This window comes from Hoplias malabaricus, chromosome 11 (genome assembly GCF_029633855.1).
Source record: "Hoplias malabaricus isolate fHopMal1 chromosome 11, fHopMal1.hap1, whole genome shotgun sequence".
Taxonomy (NCBI): domain Eukaryota; kingdom Metazoa; phylum Chordata; class Actinopteri; order Characiformes; family Erythrinidae; genus Hoplias; species Hoplias malabaricus.
The window spans coordinates 36,718,796-36,727,411 of record NC_089810.1 but is presented as its reverse complement, the minus strand read 5'-3'; the positions used below and the strand labels follow the sequence as shown (position 1 = coordinate 36,727,411).

Below are 8,616 nucleotides of genomic sequence, written 5' to 3'. Positions count from 1 at the left end.
CATTTATTTTTACCTTTTTCAACATTGTCCTTCTGGGTTACTGTGATTTTAAGACTGATAGGTGAGGTCTGTTGAGAATGGCTTAGTAGCAGTACAACATACCCCCCCCCCCACCACCACCTACATCCTCTCTACATCCCATAAGAAAGAATGGTGGGGCTAAACTGATGTGGGCTCACAGAACAAGGCTATAGAAATGCTCCACACATTGGTACTGAAGCTATAAAAATCTAAAACAGGTTATATTAAAAAGAAATAAATAAATATAAACTTTTTAAGCATTTACAGCGCCCCCTATATGAATATTGGCTCCTCCTTTGACATGCTACCTCAGAATCATATCTAAAAGTAGCATATGAAATTTGAACACATTTGAGTAAAGTATGAAATTGTTATAAATCTGTAATTAAAAACACACGATAAGCCGAAGAGGTTCATTTGCATATGGCGGCCATATTGAATCGAAATTTCAATTTTTTTTTTATAACTATTAACCATCAGACTCCTGCAAACATTTTGGCACTAAGCTCAAGAGAATTGGACAAAAAACCATGGACTAGTTCGCAAAAGTATGTTTTGCAAATTATGTAAATTAGCGCGATAATAACGTGGGAAAAATGAAATTTTGACGAACCCGTTTTTTATTAAGATTTTGTCTCTACGCCTCACGGTGTAGGAGATATGAACCTAAACGCGTTTCACTTCGCTATAGCGCCACCATTAGGCCAATCAGTGTAATTTTGTTGTCCTTCGAGACGAACACAAACTACATCTACCCTCCAAGTGGGGAGTCTGTACGACCTACGGTCTCTTCCGCACAATGACTTTTACAGGAGAAAAAGGGGAAAATAATAATAAGACAAACCTTAACAAATACAATATAATAACTAATAATAATAATTACAAGAGATTTTAATTTTACAATTTTAAAAATATTTATTTATTTATTTATTTTTGGATGGAGAGAACCATTATAAAGTTTTGAAAAAGGCCTAAATAAGAAAAATAATATGAGAAAACTTGTAGAATATGGGCCTTTTTTGGTGAGCTTTACATTGTAAAAACTATTTTATGCAAAATTAGTTTGTCTTTTTTTTTCATGCTGAGGTCTTTCAACTCTTTCAGCTTTGGAGCATGAAGAGAGGCCCACGAGCGAGTGGAGAAAAGTTCATTTTCATTTACGCTCCGCTGCGAATGCTCTCCCCAGTCAACAGCAGTGCAGTGTAATCATTCTTATCAAGTAAATTAAAGAAATGCAGCACCATGAAATTGGCACATGTATTGGCTGTACCAATCACCCCTTCGCATCAGGCCTGTGCTAACTTTAAAGTGCCATTCAGGGAATAAACAGATGCAGTGAGCAGAAAATCAACACAGCATGTGGGGACAAGAAGAAAGGATCAAGGGAAACGGAAAAACTCAGAGCTTTTCTTTACGTTGTTCTGTAAAATACAGTGCACTGCAGAAATGTGAAGGGTATAGTATTGATCAGGGACAAATCTGCTCTATCGCTATCTTTATCAGCTTCAAATATATCATTTAACATTTCTCATGAAATTAGGGGCATTGACCGGGAATGTGTCTTTCTTTCTTGTAGTAACCACCCCTTCTTTTCTGGGAAATGCTTTACACGGATTATGTAACACGACAGACCATGGTGAATCTCAGCAGACGCCCCAAAAGGTTCCATTTCACGAGTTTACTTTAAAGTAGGTGACATTACAAACACATTATATACAGTCTATAAGCATTAGGACATAGTGTCAAATCCCTAGTTTCTTCATTAAGTTATTTTCATGAACTGTGGCCCATTTTAATCCATTGTCTCTGTGAAAACACAAGATGTAATTGTATATATATATTGAATCAGCCAGCAACAGTGCAGCCTCTCCCATTTACACAGAAGTTATGTACGCAATACAGAGAAGTTCAAGATAAGGCCACTCTAAATGGAACAGATTGTATTAAAGGTAAAAAAAAAAGGTATTAAATATAAAACAAACGGTCATATGAAAGTGAACTATGACTCAGGCCCAAATTTGGTAACAAGTGCAAAAAAAAAAAAAAGAAAACGTGATTTAATTTCCCATCCATTTTCAGGAAGTCCCTGCCCATCTGCTCTGGGATTGGTCAAAGCCTCTCTTCACACACGCGAAGCTGGATTTATTGATTGGGCGACAGCGTGTCGATATCACGGCTAGCCAATCATAAGCCATCCGCGGAGCGAATCAGAGCACGTCAGGGCGGGACTAGTCGGAAAACGGGCGGTTAAAAAATAAACCGTTAATGAAACATACGGGTTCATGAAAATAAGCGTAGCCGGAATAAAAAGGTCTCCAACATCCTGAAAAAGGACAGTAGGAGACCTGTAGAGAAGACTGCGACGTTTTAAAGAGGGTAAGTTGGACGTGTGTTGGGTTTTTTTGTCCGTAATCATAGCAAAGTGTTGTCATATATGTGCGTACATTGCACGTTGTCTTTTTTTTTATAGCGAAGACTGAAGCGTCTGGAGCCCCAGACCATGTGATGTTAAATTTACGAGCCTTTAACTCGTAAATAAATGGATTTCTATGGAAATCATTGCAGTGCGTTTGATTTAGGGTCTTTTATGCTGTTATTCTGTCATGCAGAGCGATGTGAAGTTGACTCATAACAAGCTGAGCTTATTTATAGAGCCTTATTTAATGCACTGCTTATTCCTCTGCCCTCACCCATTCACACTGTTTGTGATTTCTGAACTATGCTCAGATTAGGTTTAAGAGTTCAGTCAGTTCCCACACTGAGATTAGGGATTATCATCTGGCAAATTCAATGCCTTTTAAGGACAAGTGGCCCTTTGATTTAACCCATGCCCAAGTACTTACAGACTTCATATAAATTGCATTTATTATTTACCATGGCCCTTTATAGCAGTACACTAAGGTACATTGATAACGCTGCTTAAAAAATCCTGTATTCATTATGCTTTATAACACATTATGGGATGTGACCTCATAAAAGCTGTATAAATGAGTCTGAGTGGTTACAAATGCATCTAAGTGTATGCCTTCATTAAAAAAAATAATAATAAAAAATTAATGGTGCAAAATAAGACCTGTTTGTTCAGTTCACGCAAATATTATGTATTTCATATATTAAAAATATGCTTAGCTGCATATGGCATGTCACACTTTATACAGTAGATTCATCAGAAGGTGTAATAATACTTCATACTCCCACTTCATAAAGACCAGGCCGTTGGATCTATGAAGCTAACCCAGTAACGAGGACGGTCCCTGGACGTTCAAAATAGGTCTAAAAGTAGTCTGTCCGTCAAGGACATATTTTAAACGTCAATGGACGTCCAACATCCATCTTAATGAGTTAGTTAAGTGGTGACCAAGCGATAACGTCAGTGGACGTCCAAAATACGTCTAATAGTTGTCTTTTCAATGTCTGTGTTTGGACGTCTTTTCGACTTTCATTTTCAACCTTAAGAGAACGTTGATTAGACGGCAGTCATTACGTTATTTCAACGTTGAATCAACGGCTAAATGTTTACTGGAAAGTAGCTTAGTTTTTTTTATTTATTGATTTATTTTTTGTTTTTTTGAGTGACACACACCACAATACAAGTCTATTCAAATGTAGTCAATATGCTTAAAATAATGTTTTTTTTCTGCGTAATTCATTGTTTCAGGATGTAAAAAAATTAGGAACGTGAAGTAATTGTTTGTTAAATAAATCTTAGTTGTGTTGATCTGTACTGACAAATGTAGCATCTGTATCCTTTTCTAACATCAAAACCTGTTGAACCGTTTATTTATGCAGAAAGTCTGAAGGCATAACTTGGTAGATCCAGTCCAAATTTAAAGTTGTAAACTTCAGACATAAAACATGTCTTAGCTGGTGTTTCTAAATTTGGGGTAAACTGGGAAATGTCCATGACTTTTATAACTTTAAAAATCATTACAGTGTGTTGATTAAAGTAAATGAATATATAAATTATGCTCTTTGTTTATTTATAAATACACTAATATAGCACCTTTCTAGACAACCCTAAAACCCTTCACAATCAACACTGAATAAAATGGGCGCAGCAGGTAGTGTCACAGTCACACAGCTTCAGGTGACTGGAGGTTGTGGGTTTGATTCCCGCTCTGGGTGACTGTCTGTGAGGAGTTGGTGTGTTCTCCCTGTGTCTGTGTGGGTTTCCTCCAGGTGACTGTCTGTGAGGAGTTGGTGTGTTCTCCCTGTGTCTGTGTGGGTTTCCTCCAAGTTACTGTCTGTGAGGAGTGTGGTGTGTTCTGCCTGTGTCTGTGTGGGTTTCCTCCAAGTTACTGTCTGTGAGGAGTGTGGTGTGTTCTGCCTGTGTCTGTGTGGGTTTCCTCCAAGTTACTGTCTGTGAGGAGTGTGGTGTGTTCTGCCTGTGTCTGTGTGGGTTTCCTCCAAGTTACTGTCTGTGAAGAGTGTGGTGTGTTCTCCCTGTGTCTGCGTGGGTTTCCTCCGGGTGACTGTCTGTGAGGAGTGTGGTGTGTTCTCCCTGTGTCTGCGTGGGTTTCCTCCGGGTGACTGTCTGTGAGGAGTGTGGTGTGTTCTCCCCGTGTCTGCGTGGGTTTCCTCCGGGTGACTGTCTGTGAGGAGTGTGGTGTGTTCTCCCTGTGTCTGCGTGGGTTTCCTCCGGGTGACTGTCTGTGAGGAGTGTGGTGTGTTCTCCCTGTGTCTGCGTGGGTTTCCTCCGGGTGACTGTCTGTGAGGAGTGTGGTGTGTTCTCCCTGTGTCTGCGTGGGTTTCCTCCGGGTGACTGTCTGTGAGGAGTGTGGTGTGTTCTCCCTGTGTCTGCGTGGGTTTCCTCCGGGTGACTGTCTGTGAGGAGTGTGGTGTGTTCTCCCTGTGTCTGCGTGGGTTTCCTCCGGGTGACTGTCTGTGAGGAGTGTGGTGTGTTCTCCCTGTGTCTGCGTGGGTTTCCTCCGGGTGACTGTCTGTGAGGAGTGTGGTGTGTTCTCCCTGTGTCTGCGTGGGTTTCCTCCGGGTGACTGTCTGTGAGGAGTGTGGTGTGTTCTCCCTGTGTCTGCGTGGGTTTCCTCCGGGTGCTCTGGTTTCCTCCCACAGTCCAAAAACACACGTTGGTAGGTGGATTGGCGACTCAAAAGTGTCCATAGGTGTGAGTGTGTTTGTTGCCCTGTGACGGACTGGCGCCCCCTCCAGGGTGTATTCCCATCATGCGCTCAATGATTCCAGGTAGGCTCTGGACCCACCGTGACCGTGAAATGGATAAGCGGTTACAGATAACGGATGGATGGACTGAATAAAACATCATTCCATTCAACATTCAACACACACTGGTGAGAGATAGCACCCAAAAGTGCACAGTGTACTCTCAACCAGGAATGACAGTCTACCTGGAGGACTGCGTTACCATGGGTACATCCAGGATAGGGTACCGATCCATAATTGGGGATTGACACATAAAAACATTCATTCATATTCATGCTCATTCACTCACACCAGGACTGTTTTATTTAAATATTTATTATTATAAGTGTAACCAATTCACCTAACCTCTATGTATTTGGACTGTGGGAGGAATCCATAGACACCACAGGAAACCCACACTGACACTGGGAGAGCAAGGAAACTCCAATCAGATGGGAATTGTACCCAAGATCCCAGCAATGAGACCATCAAGTCACTATGCTGCCTGTTAAAGTTGTTAAAATGCCATTGCCCTTAGTGTATTACGCTTGAATGGAAATTTGGCATTGATTGAGTTGACGTGACTCTGTACTCAGTTTTACCTGCGTACTTTGGTCCATAAAGTATTGACTTTTAAAGTATAAGACCCACTCTTGCTTACTAAAACTCAGGATATCTGGATTTGGAATTATAGACAATAATCAGGACTTAAGATACAGTGAATTGTCACAGCCAAATTGTAGCAAAGAGAAAAATGATTACTGTTTTCTTTTGTGTTGTTTACTATGAAGTGCAACTCTCATGACATAGATTTCTTTGTAGTTTCTGAATGACCCAGTTTATGCTCCTTGGAACAGGTGTCCCTTAAGTGGGAAGACATGAGTATAAAAAAAAAGATTATTACAGAATTTCTGTACATTCAGAAAGTATAATGGCTGTTTCATTATGTGATAAATAATCACTGTATAACATTTCTCCTTTCACAACTACAATATTGATCAGAAATCATACTCTTACGGAAGCTGACCCCAGATGGGGAGCTTTAGGAGCTGCGTCTGTTTATACTTGACTTTGCAGTGAGTGATAGTTTATTCAAAGTTCATCCCTCTGTCTCTGAGCATATTCAGCTGACTCCAGTTCAACTGCTCATCATCAATTATTTAACACCTTCAAACATCCTACGCTGGGAAGTTTACACATCCAGAGACTTTTATTCTGCAGTCTCTTCTCATTCACAGAGCAGTGAATTTATACACCTTCATTAGTCAGCCCTTTTGTTGAGTGAATTCAGCTACTTCAAGGTGCACTCATTGCTGAATAAGCTTTAATAACAAATTATCTGGAGCAGACTCTAAGGTCACCATGCTCAATGCCAAATGAAGGCTTGAGGGCTATGAAGGACCTTAGTATCAGGGTGTAGGGCAATGGAGTCATGCTCTGTGGATATAAAGAGCACAGTCCATTATCTTTGGGATGAATTGGGGTTGCATGGTATCTCCTCGAATCGGCATGACTTGACTTGCTTTTCAGACCTGGTCGCTTTTCCATTAGCACAGCTCCCCTGCAAAATGGAGCTCGGGATGTTCCAAAACTGTCTCTAACAGGAACCATGGGCTTTGTTAGAGCAGTGGAACCGTGGAGCGGTGGAGTGTTGAAGCACCGTCCATCACCTTTATGATGAGTAGGGTGCTTGTGATCCAGATATAATCATCTGATATCAATAAGTATCTGCCTAACCTCATTAATGCTAATGTGGCTGCCCTTAAATACTCTCATAAATGCTCCAACTTGCTTTCAAAGAAGTAGTTAAAGGCTGTGAGGCAGTGGAACTCGGATGGAGTTCCTGTCAATACCATTGGGACCTAGATTACAAAAAAACAATTGTTTCTAATTGCTATCTCTTGTACACTGCAATTCCTAAAGTTTTAGACACACCTCTAATAACCATATTTAAATGTAACCAGTAATTTAATTGTTCAAACACATGTTTGTATTACCTTTAAAACAAAAAAAACTTCGGTAAATGGGAAAATGAAAGAGCTGCACATGAGCCTATAGTCTCCATGCTCAATGGCAAGAGTGGGCTAAAAGTGAATATACTGCATAGCATTGGGCTGTAGAGCAGTGGAGCTCCTGTGAAAGATGTCTGGATTGTTGGAGCTCCATCCAATACCCCTGAGATGAGTTGCAGTGTCATTTTTCATCCAACGTCAATACCTGAGCTCTCTATTGCTCTTATGGCTGTCATCAGTCCCTCACAACTATGTTCCAACACCCATTGTAAGGCCTTCCCAAAAGGGGAAGTAAATGAACAAACGCTCGATTAATACCCTTCATTTCAGAAGAAACACTGTGCATAATACAATGTATAGTGTAGAGGCAAATACGTGTTGACATGTTTCGGACCACACAGACCCCTATAGTCGTGGTGATGTGATGTGTGGAAGTCTGTCAGAAAGCTAAGCTGTTGTTAAGCTATGGTTATCCACACTTCCTATTAAAGGCCTATGTCTGCAAAGCCTTGAGCTGGGAGAAAGAAGTGTGTCCAAACCCAGAGATTAGGTTAGACATTGAGACTTGATGCTGTAGACAGGGTTATTGTTGCTTTAATTACTTCTCTGACCACTCTCCTGGTTTTAATAAACACTAAAACCATAATCACAATCGTGTGACATGTTTATGCAAGGCTGAATGATTTGGTTGAATTATCAAATTAAGAGTTTATATATGAAATTTTGTAATAAATATATGTGATTCTATAGACAGCAATCATATTTCCATGGTGTGGAAACCATATAGGTGTTTCAAGAATAATATATATATACAGGGGTTGGACAATGAAACTGAAACACTTGTCATTGTAGTGTGGGAGGTTTCATGGCTAAATTGGAGCAGCCTGGTGGCCAAACTTCATTAACTGCACATTGCACCAGTAAGACCATGTGCATCCAATGGTTCAAACATTGTGTCCTGAAGGCGGAGCCGTGTATCAGGACGACAATGCACCAATACACACAGCGAGACTGGTGAAGGACTGGTTTGATGAACATGAAAGTGAAGTTGAACATCTCCCATGGCCTGCACAGTCGCCAGATCTAAATATTATTGAGCCACTTTGGGGTGTTTTGGAGGAGCGAGTCAGGAAACGTTTTCCTCCACCAGCATCACGTAGAGACCTGGCCACTATCCTGCAAGAAGAATGGCTTCAAATCCCTCTGACCACTGTGCAGGACTTGTGTATGTCATTCTCAAGACGAACTGACGCTGTATCGGCCGCAAAAGGAGGCCCTACACAGTAATACATTACTGTGGTCTAAAACCAGGTGTTTCACTTTCATTGTCCAACCCCTGTAAGTAATAAAGGCCCGCTATCATAAAACATGTTATGCATAAGACGTTATAAAAATGGTCTTTTAAATATGATAATGATATCTTTTTCAT

General features: G+C 40.6%; 1 protein-coding gene across 1 annotated transcript in view; it reads left to right on the top strand.

Annotated features, from left to right (window-relative positions):
• The first annotated feature begins 2,260 nt into the window (after positions 1–2,260).
• Positions 2,261–8,616, top strand: part of LOC136710017 (cholinesterase-like) — a 31,752-nt gene continuing 25,396 nt past the window's right edge. Inside the window, exon 1 of the mRNA XM_066685627.1 lies at positions 2,261–2,397. The gene's annotated coding sequence lies outside the window, so the exon portion shown is untranslated. The remainder of the gene's footprint in view (positions 2,398–8,616) is intronic.